Source organism: Crinia signifera, chromosome 2, assembly GCF_055691185.1.
Source record: "Crinia signifera chromosome 2, ASM5569118v1, whole genome shotgun sequence".
Classification (NCBI taxonomy): Eukaryota; Metazoa; Chordata; class Amphibia; order Anura; family Myobatrachidae; genus Crinia; species Crinia signifera.
In genome coordinates, this window is record NC_139218.1 from 353,047,157 (window position 1) to 353,071,939 (window position 24,783).

General features: G+C 45.3%; 1 protein-coding gene across 2 annotated transcripts in view; it reads left to right on the forward strand.

The window, feature by feature from the left end:
- Positions 1-16,859: 16,859 nt before the first annotated feature.
- The window catches only part of SPART (spartin), a 28,537-nt gene continuing 20,613 nt past the window's right edge, over positions 16,860-24,783 (forward strand). For both annotated transcript variants that reach the window (XM_083169780.1, XM_083169781.1), the window contains exon 1: positions 16,860-16,997. The gene's annotated coding sequence lies outside the window, so the exon portion shown is untranslated. The remainder of the gene's footprint in view (positions 16,998-24,783) is intronic.

The window sequence follows — 24,783 nt, forward strand, 5'->3', positions numbered from 1 at the left end:
TGGGCGCGTGCCTTAGGCACGTGCAGATGTCTCTTCTCTTCTGCCTCCAGTGTTGGGAGGTATGTTTGTGACATATTGGACATTGCAGTGCGTGGCATAATGTTTCAGGGGCATTACGGTGTGTCGCATAATGTGTAAAGGGCATTTTTGGATATTATGCAGATTTTTTTATTTTAGTAGCTTTTTGGGTGGTTTATTTTGTCGCGAGTAGCTCCCGCACCAAAAAGGTTGGAGACCACTGTCCTATAGTAACCTGCGGGCTACCTTTTTGCAAACTGAGCATGTGCAGTGTGTGGCAGGGACCCAAACCAGGAAGTAGTGTTTCTCCTACTCAAGGATGGTAATGGGTAACCATGGCTATGTAACACTGACAGGGCCAATCCACCCCTGTCAGAGAGAGCTACTAGCCATGCCCCCACAGTGCCGAAAATGGGGCGTGACCTCGTTGAAATAGGCCACACCCCCATATCACTAGGCCACGCCCCTTAAAAGGGGTCTCTCTCTCCCCCCCCCCCCCCCCCCCCCCCCCCCCCGGGCTGCTTCAAATTATTTCCCGGGCTGCTTTTAATTCCCAATCCGCCCCTGGATGGAGGGGTAGGGTAGACAGGATAGTAGGATCCAAAGAGGTTAGGAGGAGGAGGGATAGGCTAGTCGGAAGAAGTGGGGGAATATAGGGAATATTCTATTTGGAAACTCTGTGTATTTTACTCTGTGTGTGAATGGATTACTATAGCAGATAATGCTATCTGTTTATTACTTCACTGTGGTTGCAATATTTTAACAGGGATACAGACAGCAGATTTAGCATCCCCTAGAAGGAATGCCTTCCAGCATATCTGTAAAAATGTAACACAGGAACTGTAAATAAATTAAAAAGGAAACAGTGAATGGGGCTTGCTGGTGCGGATTGGCAATAGAAGCCACCATGAATATTCCCAGTGGGTGGAAGTGCCTGCTGGTGGTGTGGGAGTATTAGGGGGTAGAGGGTGGCATGCTGGTGTGTGGGTAGAAGGTGGCAGGCAAGGGGCATATAAGGGGGGGGGGGGTTTAGGGTTAGGTTAGCGATTGGCACAGGAGCAGGCACATGAAGAAAGCGAGGTAGTTTAATCCAACTCTTGCTCATAGAATGTGATACACTAGAGAAGATGAATGTGGAATAATAACAGGGATGTAGGGGTGAAGGTTCTGTATTATCATCAATTGTAGATATAGGGAATAGTTTGTTTACACGACAAATGAAGACACTGGAATGGAGAACAAACTGGATTCAGAATAATAACTGGTGTTAAGAACTGATTTGAAGACTGAAAACTGCAGATTGAAGAATAGGAATAGAGAAGTAATCAGACCGGATCCAGAATAATAACCAAACTTAGAAGCTATGAGGAAGGCTTAACTATCAACTGGACTGGTACCAGGATAACAGCCAGATTTGGAAGCGGTAGAAGATTGGATAACAGCTGGACTGGAACCAGAGAAAGAACCAGACTATCTGAGGATATATCCATCCTAATCAGAATCCTATCTGAATATATAACTAGAGATGAGAGGTCCGGAATCCGAACCGCTCCGAACATCCCCGGCCCGACGGCCCGCGACCGAACGCGGGAATCTGGCATCAGATTCTCGCGAGACGACGAGTCTATAAAAGCTTGGTGTCCCAAAAGTGCGGCGCCATTTCACACTCATGCTTCCAGCTGCGCACAGCTCTGCTCGTGCCGTGCGGGTCTTGTAGTTGTGCTGCATGCAGGAGCCTGGGGTGAACTTGAACTTGAATCCTCAATCCCCCTGGACACCCCTCGGCCCTCCCCTGCCTGTCCGAAGGCATTTGCACAGGGCATTTGCACATGCGTATATTTGCACATGCGCAGCTCCCTCACCATCGAAAACGGGGCTGAATTCGGCCCCAAAATGCCTTGGAGGAGCTGGAGCTCCCCCCGCTGTCAGACAGCTGCCGGCTCACTGTCTGTGTCATAGTGAATAGCAGGAGAAAGCTGCCATGACACAGCTCCACCGTCTGCTCCTGAAACTAAAACTAATTTGAAACAACGTGGATCGATCGGCGGCCAGTGGGAGACAATGTAGAAGGGCCCCTTCAGAGAAGAAGCCCGTCAGCAGATGATTCCATTGATAATATCTATAACATCGAACTGATAATGTCTATAATAAATGGAACTATAACAATGTCATCTAATGATGATTGTGACTGTCTGATGTGTTGTGCAGTAATTTCGGTACTCTTTACTTAGTACGGCGCCCGTCGCGGGCATCGCGGGTACATTTATGCCTGCCCGCGACGCGACCGACGCGATGCCCGCGATTTTCCCATTGAAAACCATGTTAAACCTGAAAAATCGCGTCGGTCGCGTCGCGGCCGGCCATAAACGTACCCGCGATGCCCGCGACGCGATGCTCCCGATTTCCCATAGGAAGCAATGTTAAAAGCCGCGATGGACCCGATTTTAGTGTTAAATGCCTCAATCCACCCGATTTGCCCATAGAAATCAATGTTAAATGGGCCACAGAGCCCATTAACCCTTAAATGTCCCCCCCAATTTTTGACGCCACCACACCATCCACGCCAACCCGAAGCGTGGCGAGCGCAGCGAGCCCGCGAGGGGCGGCGGTACGCGTCCTCCGACCTTTTCATGCCCTACTATCCACGTCGGCGTGGAGTTGAGAATAGAATAGTGTGGCGAGCGCAGCGAGCCACCGAGCCCGAAGCGTGGCGAGCGCAGCGAGCCCCGCGAGGGGACGCGGATACCTTCACAGGTAAACGCGTCCCCTCGCGGGCTTCACAGGTGTCCGTGGCCACGCGGACACCTGTGAAGCCCGCGAGGGGACGCGTATAACTGTGAAGGTCTCCGCGTCCCCTCGCGGGGCTCGCTGCGCTCGCCACGCTTCGGGCTCGGTGGCTCGCTGCGCTCGCCACACTATTCTATTCTCAACTCCACGCCGACGTGGATAGTAGGGCATGAAAAGGTCGTAGGACGCGTACCGCCGCCCCTCGCGGGCTCGCTGCGCTCGCCACGCTTCGGGTTGGCGTGGATCGTGGGGTGGCGTCAAAAATTGGGGGGGACATTTAAGGGTTAATTGGGCCTAATTCAGGGTTAATATGGCCAAATCGGGTCAATTGAGCCATTTAACAGTGAAATCGCGGTCAATCAGCTTTTTTAACATTGTTCCCTATGGGAAAATCGCGGTGATCGCGGTGATCGCGGGCATCGCGAACATCCAATTTTACCCGCGATGCCCGCGATGACCGCGATCACCGCGATTTTTACCCGCGATGACCACGATTTTGATCGTTGGCGCCCTTCTAGGTAAAGAGTACCGTAATTTCAATATTTAGAATAAGAGCTGATCGACAGAACTTCACAGCTAACTTTTACTTTGCTGACAGTAATAACACACATGCCAATTGTACCGACTTTTGCGATACAGTCTCAATATTTTGTGACTGTCTCAGCCTCGCCCAGTGGTGTCCCGTGGTGGTGGTGGTGGGGGTGTTAGTTGGAAGTCCCTGCGCCTGTTGCTGTTCTGATGAGCATAGCAGTGGTGAATAGACACAGCATCTATTTAGGAAGACAGAGGGGCTAGGGGCATGGCCAGCAGCTTGTACAGCGCGCAAACATCCCTCTTCTATCAACTCAGAAGTTGTGAGGTGTGTAATAACACCCTCATGTATTTACATCCCTATCTCAGTAGCGCACGCAGGGGGGGTTTCTGAGTACCCAGAAAACCCCCCCCCAGGAATCTAAGGGACCTAGTCTGAAAGCTGAGGGTCCCCTCTTTCCAAGGCTACAAGAATTAAAAAAATCGGCCCTGGGGAACCGGAGATATCTGACTTCAAAGGAGTGGTCCCCATCCAAGCCTGTTAATTGCTCTTCCCACTCAGATATTTCAGGTTCTGCCTGACTTTTTAAGGGTATATTCCAAAAGCTGGGACTCTCCCCCTTTGAGGGACACTAGTGTCTTGTCTCTACTGTTCCCAGAACCAGAGATATCACCCTTCCAGCAGCTGGTTACTGCTCCAGCTCCACACACCTGGTATGTAGTTTTATATTCTCGTTGGCAGATTGCTCTGCCTCCTGAAATCTGATCCCCTAGTGCCCAATACCATTTGGTAGGTGGGATTCTCTAGATTTTAATTCCATTAAAAGCTAAGAAATCTAGTTCCAGAAACTGGAGATATCTGCAGTCAAGCAAACTGTCCTCCCCCCAGAAAATTAGGTAATTAGTGGAAATTACTGATCCAGGCCCTACATGCTGAGCGGTTGATATAATACCCCTTACCACCTGCGGGACATCAAAGCTTCCGCTCATAGCACCCCCCTACCTCTACCGCTGGAGGACTGGTAGGGGCCCCAATACATTGCTATGCCCAGTGGTCTACACTGCTGTTAAATATATATATATATATATAATTATTATTTATATACATTTGGTCTATCTATAATACTTTAACTGACTCAGCATATACTGGGTTATATAGCAGGTAGTTACCTAGCGCTCAACCTCTTATGTATCAATACAATGTGGGTATAATGAGAAAATGACACATGAATTTCCTTTCAAGATTTATTTGCTGTACAGAATATGTATGTATCAGAATAAATATAGAAATAAGGTAAAAAATGAATGAAAAAATATAGTGAGCTGCATATATTCTGAGTCCGTCTGGCCAAACCAATAGATGCTGCACGATGGTAAGTTATGCACCCTGGAGGGCAGATGGGCTATGATATAGCAGTTAGATGGTGGATAACAGGGGGTCAAAACCTCTGTTGTAATGTCACAGAGTGAATGATGGGGGGAGGGTAAATGGCGGATGCCAGCCGTGTTGCACAAAAAGTTCTGGGAGATGGGTTAACCACAGTGGTGAGTACGGGCTGGCAAAGGAAGTAACACAGTAATGAAGTTTCTGTGTATATTAGCAGAGTATGTCCAATGGAAGAACGCAGTCTGGGGGGGGGGGTCAAAGTAAGAGGGTGAGTGTCGCCGGGGGCTGGCGTCCCTGACCACCCGGTGATACACCCAGCTCCTACCCGATACCTGTAGTAGAAGATGTAGTTGTCCCTCGCCGCAGATCTGTCAGAAGTCAGCCGGAGCGTGTGGTATTAGCCGGCAGCAGTAACGCACTGCTCGACAGCGTCTTCCGTCACTTCCGGGTTCGGCTGGGGAGCGTGCGCCCGGAGTTCAGGTGGTAGCCGGAGCTGTGCGTGCTCAACTCTTCGATTGGAGGAGACTTGGATCAGGGTGTGTGGGTAGTAATGGAGCTGTGTCCAACGCGTTTCGGCCGCCTTCGGCCTTTTTCAAGGATAAAATTCTGTGGTGTTGGAATGGGCTAAATAGTGCGTTCGGTCCCGCCTCCTTTAGTCTGATAGGTGAAAGTCTATTTGATAGGCAGGTTGCGTCATCAGTAGGCGTGTCTATTGTGCACTCCGTGGAGTGATGGGGCATCTAAGCAGTGTATTACATGCTACACACTGGGGATGAAATGGTTAAAATAAAAATAAAAATAAAATATCTGGGCAGTTTCATCCTAAATTTCCATTGTGAAAATCAATGTTAAGGCCATTAGGTTGTAATGTTTTCAGGGTAAAAATCCAATACAGCTCCCTCCTATTCAGGACCTCCACATGATCCCCGCCCCTCCAGTTGACATTGGGTGACTCGATAGCTTGGAATGTCAGACCTTTAGGGCTGGAACCGTGTGATTCCAGAAAGTGAATGGAGACACTGTGTTTCCTATAGCCAATTTTAATATTTCTGATATGTTCATAGATTCTATTTTTGAGGGGTCTGATGGTCCTCCCCACATATTCTAACCCACAGGGGCATCTTAATAAATAGATCACCCCTTTGGTTTCACATGAGAGATGTTGAGTGAGTTTGTATGTGTCCTTTGTGGTGCTTGATGTCCAGCTGTCAGTCCCTTTGGTAGTAGTCTTAGTGAGGTTTTTACATCCTGCACATTTCCCACAGAAAAAGAATCCCGTTCTGTCAGTCAGTCTAGTCTGTATGAGTTCCTTAGGTTTGATATGGTTTTTTACTAATTTTTGTCTTAAGTCTGGGGCTTTTCTAAAGATAAGTCTGGGTTTATCTGTCAGATGTGTTTGTAATTGCTGGTCCTGTCTCAATACGTGCCAGTGTTTTTGTAGTATGTTTTTTAGTTGTCTTGAAGATTGGTTATATTGTGTGATGAATGTGACCTCTTGTGGTTCTGTTTGTATTTTGGATGATTTGGTTGTGAGTGTCTCCCTTCTGTCCAGATTTGTTATTTCACTGTAGGCATTGTCAACTATATCCTGATTGTATTTTTTCTCTATGAATTGCTCCCTGAGTTGCAGTGCTTGTGTTTCAAAATCATGTGCCTTGGAGCAGTTCCGCTTGATACGGCGGAACTGCCCCTTGGGTATCCCATCCAACCAGGGTCTATGGTGTCCACTTGTGTACAGAATGTAACTGTTAACGTCTACATTTTTGCGATATGTTTTGGTATGTATGGTGTTGGATTCAATAAAAATTTCAAGGTCAAGGAATTGTACTGATTGTTTACTGGCTTGTGTTGTGAATTGTATGTTTCTGTCATTGTGATTGAGGTAGTCCATAAATGTTGTGAGTGAGTCATGGGTGCCTTTCCAGATGAATATGCAGTCATCAATGTAACGCCGCCATAGGATCAAATTTGACGCCCAGCTCCGATCACCCCAAATGTAGTCCTCCTCCCACTTTCCCATGAATAAATTAGCGTAGCTGGGCGCCACTTTTGATCCCATGGCGGTCCCAGTGGTCTGGAGATAGAAAGTGCCGTTAAACCAAGTGTAATTGTGGTGCAGTATGAAGTCTATGGAATCAATGATGAATTGTATCTGGTCTTTGTCTAATTGTTGTGACTGTTCAAGAAAGTGTTGGGTGCTTTGAAGGCCGTCGTTATGTCTGATGATAGTGTAGAGAGAGGTAACGTCACTGGTTGCCAGCCAGTAATCGTCATGCCATTCTATTGTTTGGAGGGTGTTAATGACGTCAGTGGTGTCTTTGAGATGAGATGGTAGGCTTTTAACTATGTCTTGTAGGAAAGTGTCTGTATATTGTGCAAGATTGGAAGAGATGGAATTGATGCCGGATATGATAGGTCTCCCAGGTGGGTTGTGTAAGTCCTTGTGTATTTGAGAAAGTTGTGTTCTGATTTGTTGAGTATGCCTGTGTCAAAACCTTTGTGTAAAAGAGTGTCCAGTTTTTTGTTAAAGTCGGAAGTAGGGTCCCCTGGTAATGTCTTGTATGTGTTGGTGTCCCCTAGCAGTCTTAATGATTCTTGTATGTAGTCTGACTGGTTGAGTACCACAATCCCACCCCCTTTGTCTGCTGGTTTGATGATTATGTTGTTGTTTTTCTCTAATTCTTTCATAGCCTTTATTTCTTTGTTGGGGATGTTATTTCGTGAGTGATATTTGTCTTGTTTTGTCGTGAGTTTGTCCAGATCTGCAGTTACCAGTGTTTCAAATGTCTTTATGTGGTGGCTTTTAACATGAGTCGGGTTGAATGTGGATTTAGGTTTGAGACTGGTGTGTTGATATTTAGTTGGAGTGTCTTGGTTGTTACGGATGACTGGATTTGACATAAAGTACTTTTTCAAGCATAGTTTACGTGTGAATGACTGTAGATCGCAATATGTGTTAAATTTGTCCGTTTTTTTTGTTGGAGCAAATTTGAGGCCTTTAGATAACAGTGTTTGTTGATCATTGGAAAGTGTAGTGTCACTCAGGTTAAATATCTGGGTTTGTGTAGGTACAGTTTTTATTGTGTCTATATTGTTTCTGTTTGTTTCTTTGGTTTTTTTTGTGTCCCCTCCTCTACATCCTCTTCTAGATCTATGTGTCTTTTTTTGCTGGAATTGTTGGTGATTGTGGTTGGGAGGCAAGCCTTGCGGCCTGCCTCTGTGTCTAAAAAATTCTCCGCCCATGAGTTATCTGCTGTGATAGTAGAGGTAACTGTAGTTGTTGTGTTAGTATCTATGGGTGTTGTGGTGCATGGGATGGTAGTTATGCCTGGTACATCAGTGTTTGAGTTTGTACAGTATTGTCTCTGTGTGGTGACCCAACCTTGGTCAAAGGAGAGTCTGGCAAGATCGTTGTAATTATCGTCCTCCTCAATTTCATGTATTGAGAAGGATGTGCTTGAAATGGTGTCAGTGGTATGATCTGAGTCAACTTCAATGTTTTGATTGTTGTAGTCAGGTATGAGTTCTCTATTTCTGCTGTGTATCAAGGACATGTGTTGTTGATATGTCAGTCCAGTGTTTTTGTATAGTGTAGGTTTGTTATGTTTGCCTGCTGGAGTCCTCTGCAAGAGAGTTTTACGTGTACCAACTATGTGTCCCAGGGTATGGGTGACTTTCACTTTATGTGGAGATTTGTTGGTTTTGGGTTTTAGGTCTCTGTGTACTTTTTTAACTTTAGTGGTTATGATGTCGTTCTCTTGTTTGGTCAGTCGTGATTCTGATATTTTCTCTATGTCGCCATAACCTGGTTCCTTTGTGAACGGTTTTATTAGTGTATGGGTGTCCTCAATCTGTTTTGTCAGGGTTAGTAGGTCATTGTCATGTCGTTCAATCAGTAATTTGATTAGTTCAAGGGAACAGGTGTGGAGTACATTATCCCATTTGTGTTGAAACTGTAAGTCGTCAGAGTAGTGTGTCGACCTTTTCTTTATACGTAGGCTTTTTGGGATGATGTCATGCGCTGCATACCATTTAAGGAAGTGTCTGTCCCACCAGGTATTGGTCTCTTTTTGTATTAATTTTTCTAGGTGTCTGTAGTTGCTGCAGAAGTCAGAAGGTGGTACAGTTTTACCTATATTGTCGATGTTAAGTGTTTCTAATACCGCCCTTTGAACCCTGGAGTCTCTGATGTCCAGTATACCCATATGTGTCTGAGGTTTAAAGCTGCTGAGCACAATTGGACTGTAGATAACAGTAGAGAGGGGGTGGAGTGCTCGCGCTGAATACCTTATGTATCGAGGGGGCTGCTGGGTTGGAGTGGTCCAGACTCCTAGACGTGAGTTATATAGCAGGTAGTTACCTAGCGCTCAACCTCTTATGTATCAATACAATGTGGGTATAATGAGAAAATGACACATGAATTTCCTTTCAAGATTTATTTGCTGTACAGAATATGTATGTATCAGAATAAATATAGAAATAAGGTAAAAAATGAATGAAAAAATATAGTGAGCTGCATATATTCTGAGTCCGTCTGGCCAAACCAATAGATGCTGCACGATGGTAAGTTATGCACCCTGGAGGGCAGATGGGCTATGATATAGCAGTTAGATGGTGGATAACAGGGGGTCAAAACCTCTGTTGTAATGTCACAGAGTGAATGATGGGGGGAGGGTAAATGGCGGATGCCAGCCGTGTTGCATAAAGAGTTCTGGGAGATGGGTTAACCACAGTGGTGAGTACGGGCTGGCAAAGGAAGTAACACAGTAATGAAGTTTCTGTGTATATTAGCAGAGTATGTCCAAGGGAAGAACGCAGTCTGGGGGGGGGTCAAAGTAAGAGGGTGAGTGTCGCCGGGGGCTGGCGTCCCTGACCACCCGGTGATACACCCAGCTCCTACCCGATACCTGTAGTAGAAGATGTAGTTGTCCCTCGCCGCAGATCTGTCAGAAGTCAGCCGGAGCGTGTGGTATTAGCCGGCAGCAGTAACGCACTGCTCGACAGCGTCTTCCGTCACTTCCGGGTTCGGCTGGGGAGCGTGCGCCCGGAGTTCAGGTGGTAGCCGGAGCTGTGCGTGCTCAACTCTTCGATTGGAGGAGACTTGGATCAGGGTGTGTGGGTAGTAATGGAGCTGTGTCCAACGCGTTTCGGCCGCCTTCGGCCTTTTTCAAGGATAAAATTCTGTGGTGTTGGAATGGGCTAAATAGTGCGTTCGGTCCCGCCTCCTTTAGTCTGATAGGTGAAAGTCTATTTGATAGGCAGGTTGCGTCATCAGTAGGTGTGTCTATTGTGCACTCCGTGGAGTGATGGGGCATCTAAGCAGTGTATTACATGCTACACACTGGGGATGAAATGGTTAAAATAAAAATAAAAATAAAATATCTTGGCAGTTTCATCCTAAATTTCCATTGTGAAAATCAATGTTAAGGCCATTAGGTTGTAATATTTTCAGGGTAAAAATCCAATACAGCTCCCTCCTATTCAGGACCTCCACATGATCCCCGCCCCTCCAGTTGACATTGGGTGACTCGATAGCTTGGAATGTCAGACCTTTAGGGCTGGAACCGTGTGATTCCAGAAAGTGAATGGAGACACTGTGTTTCCTATAGCCAATTTTAATATTTCTGATATGTTCATAGATTCTATTTTTGAGGGGTCTGATGGTCCTCCCCACATATTCTAACCCACAGGGGCATCTTAATAAATAGATCACCCCTTTGGTTTCACATGAGAGATGTTGAGTGAGTTTGTATGTGTCCTTTGTGGTGCTTGATGTCCAGCTGTCAGTCCCTTTGGTAGTAGTCTTAGTGAGGTTTTTACATCCTGCACATTTCCCACAGAAAAAGAATCCCGTTCTGTCAGTCAGTCTAGTCTGTGTGAGTTCCTTAGGTTTGATATGGTTTTTTACTAATTTTTGTCTTACAGTAAGTCTGGGGCTTTCCTAAAGATAAGTCTGGGTTTATCTGTCAGATGTGTTTGTAATTGCTGGTCCTGTCTCAATACGTGCCAGTGTTTTTGTAGTATGTTTTTTAGTTGTCTTGAAGATTGGTTATATTGTGTGATGAATGTGACCTCTTGTGGTTCTGTTTGTATTTTGGATGATTTGGTTGTGAGTGTCTCCCTTCTGTCCAGATTTGTTATTTCACTGTAGGCATTGTCAACTATATCCTGATTGTATTTTTTCTCTATGAATTGCTCCCTGAGTTGCAGTGCTTGTGTTTCAAAATCATGTGCCTTGGAGCAGTTCCGCTTGATACGGCGGAACTGCCCCTTGGGTATCCCATCCAACCAGGGTCTATGGTGTCCACTTGTGTACAGAATGTAACTGTTAACGTCTACATTTTTGCGATATGTTTTGGTATGTATGGTGTTGGATTCAATAAAAATTTCAAGGTCAAGGAATTGTACTGATTGTTTACTGGCTTGTGTTGTGAATTGTATGTTTCTGTCATTGTGATTGAGGTAGTCCATAAATGTCGTGAGTGAGTCATGGGTGCCTTTCCAGATGAATATGCAGTCATCAATGTAACGACGCCATAGGATCAAATTTGACGCCCAGCTCCGATCACCCCAAATGTAGTCCTCCTCCCACTTTCCCATGAATAAATTAGCGTAGCTGGGCGCCACTTTTGATCCCATGGGGGTCCCAGTGGTCTGGAGATAGAAAGTGCCGTTAAACCAAGTGTAATTGTGGTGCAGTATGAAGTCTATGGAATCAATGATGAATTGTATCTGGTCTTTGTCTAATTGTTGTGACTGTTCAAGAAAGTGTTGGGTGCTTTGAAGGCCGTCGTTATGTCTGATGATAGTGTAGAGAGAGGTAACGTCACTGGTTGCCAGCCAGTAATCGTCATGCCATTCTATTGTTTGGAGGGTGTTAATGACGTCAGTGGTGTCTTTGAGATGAGATGGTAGGCTTTTAACTATGTCTTGTAGGAAAGTGTCTGTATATTGTGCAAGATTGGAAGAGATGGAATTGATGCCGGATATGATAGGTCTCCCAGGTGGGTTGTGTAAGTCCTTGTGTATTTTTGGTAGATAGTAGAAAACGGGTATTATTGGGTGCTGAGATCTGAGAAAGTTGTGTTCTGATTTGTTGAGTATGCCTGTGTCAAAACCTTTGTGTAAAAGAGTGTCCAGTTTTTTGTTAAAGTCGGAAGTAGGGTCCCCTGGTAATGTCTTGTATGTGTTGGTGTCCCCTAGCAGTCTTAATGATTCTTGTATGTAGTCTGACTGGTTGAGTACCACAATCCCACCCCCTTTGTCTGCTGGTTTGATGATTATGTTGTTGTTTTTCTCTAATTCTTTCATAGCCTTTATTTCTTTGTTGGGGATGTTATTTCGTGAGTGATATTTGTCTTGTTTTGTCGTGAGTTTGTCCAGATCTGCAGTTACCAGTGTTTCAAATGTCTTTATGTGGTGGCTTTTAACATGAGTCGGGTTGAATGTGGATTTAGGTTTGAGACTGGTGTGTTGATATTTAGGGGTTTATTCTAGTTCATTCTTTCTGACAAAATCCTTCTTAGATGGACAAAACCATGTGCACTGCAGGGGGGCAGATGTAACATGTGCAGAGAGAATTAGATTTGGGTGAGTTATTTTGTTTCTGTGCAGGGAAAATACTGACTGCATGATTTTACACTTCAATATAGATCTCACTTTGAAGAAAAACCCCACCCAAATCTAATTCTCTCTGCACAAGTTACATCTGCCCCACCTGCAGTGCACATGGTTTTTTCCATCTAAGAAGGATTTTGTCAGAAAGAATGGACTAGAATAACCCCCTTAGTTGGAGTGTCTTGGTTGTTACGGATGACTGGATTTGACATAAAGTACTTTTTCAAGCATAGTTTACGTGTGAATGACTGTAGATCGCAATATGTGTTAAATTTGTCCGGTTTTTTTGTTGGAGCAAATTTGAGGCCTTTAGATAACAGTGTTTGTTGATCATTGGAAAGTGTAGTGTCACTCAGGTTAAATATCTGGGTTTGTGTAGGTACAGTTTTTATTGTGTCTATATTGTTTCTGTTTGTTTCTGTTTGTTTCTTTGGTTTTTTTGGTGTCCCCTCCTCTACATCCTCTTCTAGATCTATGTGTCTTTTTTTGCTGGAATTGTTGGTGATTGTGGTTGGAAGGCACCCATGACTCACTCACGACATTTATGGACTACCTCAATCACAATGACAGAAACATACAATTCACAACACAAGCCAGTAAACAATCAGTACAATTCCTTGACCTTGAAATTTTTATTGAATCCAACACCATACATACCAAAACATATCGCAAAAATGTAGACGTTAACAGTTACATTCTGTACACAAGTGGACACCATAGACCCTGGTTGGATGGGATACCCAAGGGGCAGTTCCGCCGTATCAAGCGGAACTGCTCCAAGGCACATGATTTTGAAACACAAGCACTGCAACTCAGGGAGCAATTCATAGAGAAAAAATACAATCAGGATATAGTTGACAATGCCTACAGTGAAATAACAAATCTGGACAGAAGGGAGACACTCACAACCAAATCATCCAAAATACAAACAGAACCACAAGAGGTCACATTCATCACACAATATAACCAATCTTCAAGACAACTAAAAAACATACTACAAAAACACTGGCACGTATTGAGACAGGACCAGCAATTACAAACACATCTGACAGATAAACCCAGACTTATCTTTAGGAAAGCCCCAGACTTAAGACAAAAATTAGTAAAAAACCATATCAAACCTAAGGAACTCACACAGACTAGACTGACTGACAGAACGGGATTCTTTTTCTGTGGGAAATGTGCAGGATGTAAAAACCTCACTAAGACTACTACCAAAGGGACTGACAGCTGGACATCAAGCACCACAAAGGACACATACAAACTCACTCAACATCTCTCATGTGAAACCAAAGGGGTGATCTATTTATTAAGATGCCCCTGTGGGTTAGAATATGTGGGGAGGACCATCAGACCCCTCAAAAATAGAATCTATGAACATATCAGAAATATTAAAATTGGCTATAGGAAACACAGTGTCTCCATTCACTTTCTGGAATCACACGGTTCCAGCCCTAAAGGTCTGACATTCCAAGCTATCGAGTCACCCAATGTCAACTGGAGGGGCGGGGATCATGTGGAGGTCCTGAATAGGAGGGAGCTGTATTGGATTTTTACCCTGAAAACATTACAACCTAATGGCCTTAACATTGATTTTCACAATGGAAATTTAGGATGAAACTGCCCAGATATTTTATTTTTATTTTTATTTTAACCATTTCATCCCCAGTGTGTAGCATGTAATACACTGCTTAGATGCCCCATCACTCCACGGAGTGCACAATAGACACGCCTACTGATGACGCAACCTGCCTATCAAATAGACTTTCACCTATCAGACTAAAGGAGGCGGGACCGAACGCACTATTTAGCCCATTCCAACACCACAGAATTTTATCCTTGAAAAAGGCCGAAGGCGGCCGAAACGCGTTGGACACAGCTCCATTACTACCCACACACCCTGATCCAAGTCTCCTCCAATCGAAGAGTTGAGCACGCACAGCTCCGGCTACCACCTGAACTCCGGGCGCACGCTCCCCAGCCGAACCCGGAAGTGACGGAAGACGCTGTCGAGCAGTGCGTTACTGCTGCCGGCTAATACCACACGCTCCGGCTGACTTCTGACAGATCTGCGGCGAGGGACAACTACATCTTCTACTACAGGTATCGGGTAGGAGCTGGGTGTATCACCGGGTGGTCAGGGACGCCAGCCCCCGGCGACACTCACCCTCTTACTTTGACCCCCCCCCCAGACTGCGTTCTTCCCTTGGACATACTCTGCTAATATACACAGAAACTTCATTACTGTGTTACTTCCTTTGCCAGCCCGTACTCACCACTGTGGTTAACCCATCTCCCAGAACTCTTTGTGCAACACGGCTGGCATCCGCCATTTACCCTCCCCCCATCATTCACTCTGTGACATTACAACAGAGGTTTTGACCCCCTGTTATCCACCATCTAACTGCTATATCATAGCCCATCTGCCCTCCAGGGTGCATAACTTACCATCGTGCAGCATCTATTGGTTTGGCCAGACGGACTCAGAATATATGCAGCTCACTATATTTTTTTCATTCATTTTTTACCTTATTTCTATATTTATTCTGATACATACATATTCTGTACAGCAAATAAATCTTGAAAGGAAATTCATGTGTCATTTTCTCATTATACCCACATTGTATTGATACATAAGAGGTTGAGCGCTAGGTAACTACCTGCTATATAACTCACGTCTAGGAGTCTGGACCACTCCAACCCAGCAGCCCCCTCGATACATAAGGTATTCAGCGCGAGCACTCCACCCCCTCTCTACTGTCAGCATATACTGGGTCACCTAAGTGTCCATCTCCGTGCTTTATCCGCCCCTCTCTGGAAACCCCCTTCTGAAAATCCTGCGTTTGCCACTGTATCTGAATTATAGATAGAAAGATAGATAAAAAAAAAAAAAACACTCTGAGCCTCATTTTGAATTTGGAAGTTAACCCTTTAAATGCTAAGATCTCTGTGAGAGATGTTCAAAATATCCACTAAAAAAGCCAGCGTCGCTCATATTTGTTATTTAGGTACTTATTTCCTAGCACGGCGCCCAATTTTTTCATCTTATGCCATCGCATCGCGAGCCCGCGAGGGGTGGTGGTACGCGTCCTCAGACCTTTTCATACCCCCACTATCCACGTCGGCGTGGAGTTGAGTGTGGCGAGCAAAGTGAGCCACTGAGCACGATGCGTGTCGAGCGTAGTGAGCCCCGCGAGGACGCGTATTACTTTACATGTATTCCGCGTCCCCTCGCGGGACCCGCTGCGCTCGCCACACTATTTAAAATCAACTCCACGCCGACGTGGACAGTGGGGGTATGAAAAGTTCGGAGGACGCGTACCGCCGCCCCTCGCTGGCTCGCTGTGATCGCCAAGCTTCGGGTTGGCATTGATAGTGGGGGGGCATTTAACATTGTAAGGACCCATCTGGGTTGTTGTACAATAAAAAAATGGTATACCATCGCATTGTATGCCATTGTATGGCATACAATGCCATACAATTTTTTATTGTACAACATCGCGTCGCATCGCATACCATATTTAGTCTTATGGTATACAATGCGATGGGCGCCGTGCTAGTACTATTATTTAATTTCACATAAAAATGTGTACAAAAAAATAAAAGGAAATATTTCCTATATAAGGTAAACATTACAGGTCATAATGGTAAATAAAAATGTTTGCTGGGTAATTTTCTCATCTATTTTGACAAATTCACTTGGTAGTCAAAGGGTTAAGCAAAAAAAAAAAAAAAACTGCTGCACTGCAGATGGGCCAAAAGTAACGGGTGCATAGAGAGTCAGATTTGGATAAGGTGTGGCCAAACTGAAATATTGAGCATACGCACTAACCGATGTTTGGGATATATTGTTATTGATACTATCGGTATTGTGCATATCATTAATGACATCGTCCAGTGTGTACCCAGCTTAAAGCTGTCCAGTATTTGTGGGCGACATGCAGAAGCAGCCCATATTTAATCAGAAAAAAATATATATGTAAAGTATTACAGTATTTTCTTTTATTGCAACATGGTTTGTTCCAGATACAAAGTTACTTGTTTTCTTTTCTATTTTTCTTTGTATGGCCAATAAACATAGGTGTGCGCACAGACATACAGACAGAAAGACACGGTAGCAGCTAGTTCCCCTTCGCCGTAAGGACCTGGGGAGGAGAGGGGGCGGGAGAGGGGGCGGGAGAGGAGGAGCAAGGTCAGAACAAGACAACTTTTTTTTGAGCCGACATGTGCCGACAGGCGGTATTTCATGCCCTACCATCCACTAGGGCGTGGAGGAGGTTATTAAAGCTGTGGCGAGCGAAGCGAGCCACCGTGCCCGAAGCATTGCGAGCGAAGCGAGCTATGCGAGGGTCCATTTGGGTCCCTTCTTCTGAACTTGCTCCTCCTCTCCCTGCCCCATCTCCTCCCCAGGTCCTTACGGTGAAGGGGAACTAGTCTCAACCAGAAAGACACTGACAAGTGGCCCTTTTAACTACATTGGTGGCATTGCCCCTTTAAATGAAAGTGTGTCAGGTGCATGCTGGGAGAGTGGGCGTGGTGATAGCTGTAGGACAGATCAGCAACAGCACAGTATACAGTAGGAGATCTGGGAATCAGAGTGGTGACAGTAGCTGCAGCAGCAGAGAGGGGCACGCAGCAGCAGCAGCAGCAGCCACCTGTAAGTATGATGACACTGCATATGTTCCCTGTGGTGGTGGTGGTGGTGGTAGCAGCAGCACAGCGTATAGGGGACTGTGGGCGATGTGCCCCTGCTGGGACATCAGCTGGGCTGCCTGTATCCTCATGTGACAGCAGCTCCTACTACACACTATGTACTGTCCACACAGCAGATTTGTGTGATGTGTAAAGCGTGCAGAAGTTGCCCATAGCAGTTAATCAGGTTCTAGACATATTATTTAGCACATTGTGTACTTACAGAAGATAGAAGCTCCTGCTGATAATGCCATTTACAGCATTTTAACATTGTCAGCTACATGATTGAAGTTGTGAAGTCGACACTATCAAAATGCTGTAAATCTCATTATTAACATGTCAGCATGCCGGGATCAACCTCGTAGTGTCCCCATTGTGAGTGTCCTCAGTTTACTTATTGAACTCCCCATGACATACAGGAGCATCTCTAGCACAGTGTATATTTTTTCCTGCAGAATAATTGATGCACAAAGTACATTGGTACGGGGCATATTATTTATGGTGAGCATTTCATGTAAGCTGCCCGTTCACCACCGAGGTTCCGAAATGGCGGCTGAAAGTGTCCGGAGCTTGAGATAACTAATGCCAATTTCAGATTCCTTTATCTTGCTGAGCCCCTGGACTGAGGTCAAGAAGGTGATACTGTATCAGATTTATTTGGATCCTTCTTTCTTCACCAGCCCCCTCTATGCATGTGCACTATGAGAGTGATTCAGACCTGTTTGCACAGGTCCGAATTCGGCTCCCGCCCCCGAAGGTGGGGGTCCGTTCATGCACATAGGCGATAATGTGCATGGGCAAACCCCGGCGGCGTGCACCTTTGGCTAATTTTTCATTCGCTGGGGCGCTTGCTGCCTGGTTGACATGCAGGGGGCGTATTGGGGTGGGCACCTGGTGTTTCATGTTTCATGGGCGTGCACACAAAAACGATGAGCGCGCCCACAGAAAACACAGACTAAATTCCCGCAGTTTCACGGCTTGTTATCCTAAAGCTCGGCACACATTACACAATTGTTGCTAACGATATACACAATATACATTGACAATATTTGAGTGCACCTGGTAGGTGCGCATGGTATCGTTAACGGTGTGCACTCCCTCGGGTCATTAGCGCCCCCTCTATGTCATCTGTACATGAAGTGGTGCAGTAGGGATGGTGTAATGGTTAGCATTACTGCCTCACAGCACTGAGGTCATGGGTTCAATTCCCACCATGGCCCTAACTGTGCAGAGTTTGTATATTCTTCCCGTACTTGCGTGGGTTTCCTCTGGGTACTCCGGTTTCCTCCTACAATCCAAAAAATATACTGGTAGGATAATTGGCTCCCAACAAATTAACCCTAGAATGTCTGTGTGCGTGTACATGTGGTAGGGAATATAGAGTGTAAACCTGAGCGCAAATTGTACAGATTGTTAGATTTCGGATGATAAGTGTGGAGGTGCACCCCTGAGAGTAAAATTGTTGTACACAGGAAATGGGGGGGATAAAAGGTACTATCCTTTGTTTGGGGGCACGCTTTAACACAGAACTAAAAAAGTATGTTAAAGTTTTGTTGTATTTTTTAAGACATAACTTTTAACAAATTTGCATAAAATCTGGTTGGACCAGCTGACAGACTACATAAAACATGAATAAGTTAGTGCATGGTTTATAATCATTTGAATGTCATCATTAGGAGCCCTGGTGTGTTTAGCGTTTATGACGATTTTCTTTCTGCGCCTATAACTTTTTATATATATATATATATATATATATATATATATATATAGAGAGAGAGAGAAATTAAGAATCTTTTTATAGTATGCAACCAACCGCGGCCTTGATATTGGCCTGAATAAGTTGGGATAATGACGACATTCATATGATTGCAAACCATGCACTAACTTATTCATGTTTTATGTAGTCTGTCAGCAACCAGATTTTATGCAAATTTATTAAAAGTTATGTCTTAAAAAATACAACAAAACTTTAACATACTTGTTTAGTTCTTTGTTAAAGCGTGCCCCCAAACAAAGGAGAGGGGATATAGATTGTAAGCTCCACTGGGGCAGGGACTGATGTGAATGTTCAAATATGTGTGTGCTAAACAAGGAATTGTTAATTAATAAATAAAGTGGAATCCTGGCTAAGGGCCTGATTCAGACCCGGTAGCAAATCTGTGAAAATCGGTATTCAGCGATTTATTTATTTTTCACAGATCTGCACTTATGCTCTTGCAGCAGCACGCATGCGCCAACCCTGAAACTGCGATCATTGGAGATCTCAGTTTCAGTGCTGGTCGGGGGTGCCGCTCCCCCCTCCCTCCTTGCAGGGAGCTGGGCAGTGGGGATAGAGAAGACAGTTTCTTTCCCCAGCTCAGCACATGCTGGTCAGTGCCGTGTGCTGTGCTGGGGAGACAGACAACCACTGCGGCAGCCTGTCCTCTCTCTCCCTCTGTGTGTGCGAGGAAGCACCCGCCCACCTCCCTGCACAAATTACAGGGGGGCTTTTTGTTTGTATCCCCATCCCCTCCCCTGTCCTGGTGGCCATGCCCCCTTTATTATACCAGCCTCCTGCCCTTGCTGATGACATCACATGGTTTGCAGTGTCGTCTAATCTAAAGATTGTAAGCTTGTGAGCAGGGCCCTCCTACCTCTATGTCAGTTTGTTACTACCCAGTTTGTTTTATTACTGTTTCCTATTGTAAAGAGCAACGGAATTTGCTCTGCTATATAGTAACTATAAATAAATAATGTGTACCCAGCTGTAGGGCTTTCACCACTTAATGATACCCCTTTTACACCAAAAATCCCGGATCCGACCCGGCATTTGGAAGAAGGATCCAGGCCGGGTCGGATCCGGGATTTACACCGTTTACACTGCGGTGCCCACCCGCAGTGTAGACGGAGGCGGCGCTTGGAGATGACATCATCTCCAAGTGCCGGGACCACGGTGATCCCTGCCAGATACACCGATCACGGTGCTGGGGGCAGCCCAGCACCAAGGTGAGCTGCTGGGCTGCCCCCAGACCCCGTGCACCCCCCTGCCATCGTCCGGGAGGTGAATGGATGCCGCACACATTGATGTAAGTGGGAGCCGGGTCGGAAGACCCGGCATACCCATTTACACCGCCCTCTACCCAGGTCCTAGCCGTGTTCTACCCTGGTCAGGGTCTGGGTAGAAGTCCCGTGTAAAGGGACACAGCGTGTCCCATTTACACCTCCGCTGACCCGGGTCTGACCCGCCGAAGACCCAGGGTTTTGCGGCGGTGTAAAAGGGGTATGAGTGGCAATGGTATTTTATGGATTGCAAAGGTAGGTGCTTAACACAAGCGCTATTCTGGCATCAGAGCAATACTGAATTGCTCTGATAAATAGTTGTCTGCCGCCACAGCAATTTGGAAACTGAAGTTCCGGTGTCACTGTAAACAATAGGCCCCTACGTTTTATTTTTTTATGTAGCTGTAGTCTTCTAGAATAAGCTTCATATTGTGTTTTTCTGTCCTATTTCTTATTCTTTTGTACTACCGGACTAGTTTTTCATGTTCTAGTGTGCCAGGGCTACCAGCTCGCTGTAAATGCACTGCCAGTGACACTTTCACCCAGTAAGGAGAAACCAGCAGACAGTGACAATCAGATCCTGCCCCTATTACAGCAATATGTACAGTCTGGAAAGCATGTGTGGCTTCGGAAATATTTTAAATCCCTCAGCCCAGGACATTAAGATCCCATTGGTCAAAAGCGGTATACTGCTTTGGGGCACTCATCACCCACCCATCTATGTGTCACATAAGAATGGCTCAGTGTAGTCCCATTGAGCCCTAGGTGAGAGCCTGGACTGTCTAATGGGTAATACAGCTGTGTCTCCCTCTGATTATCTAGCGCGTGATGCTTCAGTGTTTTGGGACATTTTGACACTACAATATGGGTTAGTAATAATGTTGCACATTTTTGAAGTTTTATAAAATTGAAAAAAATTATTTTTTGTTCGGTTGAATCATGTTCATTAGGACAGAAGTGCAGTCTGTCCTCATGTGGTGCTGTGCTAGGTCTGTAGGGTGTGGGTCACGGGATCAACACAGCTAAGGTCGGCAGTCAATAGGCTGACCACTATTGTCCGACAGGCAAAAGGTCCTCACATTAAAAAAGTTTGACATGGTTAAAATGTCGACACATCCAAAAGATTCACACGGAAAAGGGCAATATGAAAAAGGTCGCCATTATTTTTTTTATTTTCTGTGTCTATGTCGACATAGGTCGGCGTGTACACCATATAAGTGTGGCTCGCTGCACTCGCCATGCTTGAGGCATGGTGCATCATATCCGCTGGGATGGTAACATATGAACAAGTCCTCTTTTTTTGTGTGTGTGTGTGCAAAAATCGGGGGGAAAAAAACTCATGTAGACCTTTTTCATTGCGTCGACCTTTTGAGTTTTGACCATTCCAACACAATGCATGTCAACATTTTTCATGTGTCGACCTTTTGATCAGTAGTGGTCCTAATGACTGCATCCTGGGCTGTGTGCCGGGGACCTAGAATATGTCGTTGGTGCCCCGTGACTGTCCCATCATATGCTATACATAAGGCTGTTGTGTTATACTGATAGACTTGTGTTATAGTGAGAGACAGTGGCCTCTTATTTTCAGATGCTACCTAGTGTTCCAGTTTCCACTTGGTGTAGCACCCTGCACCTACAGCAATCAATGAGGAAGGCGTATTATAATTGTGAAGGGAAATATTTTATATGCAATGTATGTCTGCTGTAGCTGTAGTGTGGGGATATCCAATCAGATGCCTTACTTTTTTTGCCCCCCCCCCCCCCCCAAAAAAAAACTGGTTTTAGCCCGATGAACCCATGAGCAGCAGTAAATAAAGGTGATCTGTTCTGTACCAGAAATTGTTGTTAAGGAGATGATAGAAATTACTACTGCTTAGACCAGTGATATTAAACCTTTTAAACTCGTGGATCACAAACAAGATTTGAAAATGGCCAAGGCACACCATCAGTATTGAATATATGTTGATATTTGTTATTATTTCTTTGGAAATTAGTAGACATAGCAGTGCCAGTTACACATGATATGTCCACCAGCAGTGCCAGCTGCACATGATATGCCCCCCAGCAGCGCCAGCTGCACATAATATGCCCCCCCCCCCCCGCAGCAGCGCCAACTACACAGGATATCCCCCCCCCCCCCAGCAGCGACAGCTACACATGATATGCCCCCCAGCAGTGCCAGCTAGACATTATATATCCCCAGCAGTGCCAGCTAGACATGATATGCCCTCCCAGCAGTGCCAGCTAGACATGATATGCCCCCCCAGCAGTGCCAGCTAGACATGATATGCCCCCCCAGCAGTGCCAGCTAGACATATGCCCCCCAGCAGTGCCAGATAGACATGATATGCCCCCCAGCAGTGCCAGATAGACATGATATGCCCCCCAGCAGTGCCAGCTAGACATGATATGCGCCCCAGCAGTGCCAGATAGACATAATATGCCCCCCACAGTGCCAGGTACATAAATGCCCCCCCACAGTGCTGGGTATATAAATGCCTCCACAGTACCTGTGTCTGCGATGAGGAAGGGGATTATGGTGGGCCGCGGCCGGACTAAAGCTGAACTACTCCTTGCGCGCTGTGTGGCACCGGCGTTAGATGCCAGCACCGCACAGCACACACAGAGCAGCTTAGCAGGCTGGCTCCAGGCTCCAATATGGCGGCACCAGCGTGTGGAGCCCATTAAGGGTGGTACCCTGCGCGACCGCTCAATTCGAACATGAATGGAGCCGGCCCTGGCTGCAGGTCTGTCAGTTGGGTGGCGGCACACTTAGCAACTGGTCGCAGCACAGGTATACCAGTTGAGAGAGGCTGGTTTAGACCATACAATACTATATGTAAATGGAAGCTCATTCAAATGTTTGACATTTGGCTAAGCAAATAAATACCATTCTTGGTTAAAGTAGCATTTCTATGAAAAAAACTTTTCATATATTCTACAGTGTAACATGACTACCATGGCAACCACAGTCACATGACAAATGTTTGGAGCAGAGGAGCTTTAGAATATAACCCTCTACTGTTTTAGCACCCCTCATGCACCACTACAATACCTACTGAGAACATGGGTCTGTGTGGCAGCTAGACAATGTCTTTTGTGGTTTGTCGTACACGGTGACATCATCATTCTTGTCCCTCTGCTCTCACATGGCGTGCTAAGAGCTGTAACAATGTGCAAGACCATTTTGGTTGCCCATCTGTATTATGGATGGAATTTGTTGTGGATCCAGCTGAGGCTCTTGAAGATGAGTGGGGTTTAAGACTTGTAACTGTGCTGGAAGAATATAATTCCTGCGAATACATTCAGTCAGGTAAAGAGTGCCGGATGGGCGGGTCATGGCGGGCACTTTAACAAGAAACTAAATTAAGATGACAGCTGTTAAAAAAAAAAACTAAATTAAATTGGAAATGACAGCGGGTCAGGAGTACGTGGTACGGCGTACCTGCAACATATTTCTTAAAGGTACGCCGTACCGCCTTATTTGCAGCACTGCCCTAGTGGGAATGTGTGTGTGTACACATGGGGAATATAGATTGTAAGCTCCACTGGGGCAGGGACTGAATATTCAAATATTCTCTGTAAAGCGCTGCGGAATATGTGTGCGCTATATAGGAAACTGGTATGTATCAATAAATGTGTAATACTGGGCCTTGAGTTCCAATTATTATCTTGAACATGTCCTAGCAAGAGCTGAAATGTATGCTGAATAAAACAAATTTAATCAAGAACAAGTTATGTTAATGCTTGTGGGACTTCATCAGCTGACAGCCCGGCCTGGGTTACTGCACACAACTAGTGGTATTAGTAGATATTGGTAGCTTTGTATTCATGTGATTTGATTAGAACCTCTGAGGACTACAGTGATGCTTCTAATAACCATGTTGTGACCATTGCAATTGTGTGCATGTGATGGTGGTGGCACATCCCTAAATGACAGGAAATCAGTTGCCGTATGTGGTGCAGCCTGCCTTATACAACATCTATAGAAATAAACCTATAGATACAAAATACCGTTATATCTTTAAATGTGACTTATATATATTGGTGGAGTGGTAAGACAGGGATGATATATACATTACCGACCAATATATTGAATAACGATACAGTAGGATGCCGAGAGCAGAATCCCGACTGATAGACTCCTACCTGAAGGTTCTAATATTTACATACCTTTTATTACAGCTAATCTTATTAATTATCATTCTCAGCAACAAATATCACTACTTATATTGGTTTATTTTTGAAGACAGCTGCTCTAAATTGTCATTAGGGCCTTATTCTAGTTCACTCTTTCTGACAAAATCCTTCTTAGATGGACAAAACCATGTGAACTGCAGGTGGGGCAGATGTAACTTGTGCACAGAGAATAAGATTTGGGTGGAGTTTTACTTCAAAGTGAGATCTATATTGCAGTGTAAAAATAAAGCAGCCTGTATTTACCCTGCACAGAAACAAAATAACTCACCCAAATCTAATTCTCTCTGCACATGTTACATCTGCCCCCCTGCAGTGCACATGGTTTTGTCCATCTAAGAAGAATTTTGTCAGAAAGAGTGAACTAGAATAAGGCCCTTATATTCTAATGCCCAGCACACATGGGGGGGGGTGCGAAGCTCGGAGCTTACGGAGTCCTTGTTGCGCACCGAATGCCCCTCCACCTGCCACTGTTTCCCCTCGCAACCATGTGAGGGAATGTGTCACAAAGACAC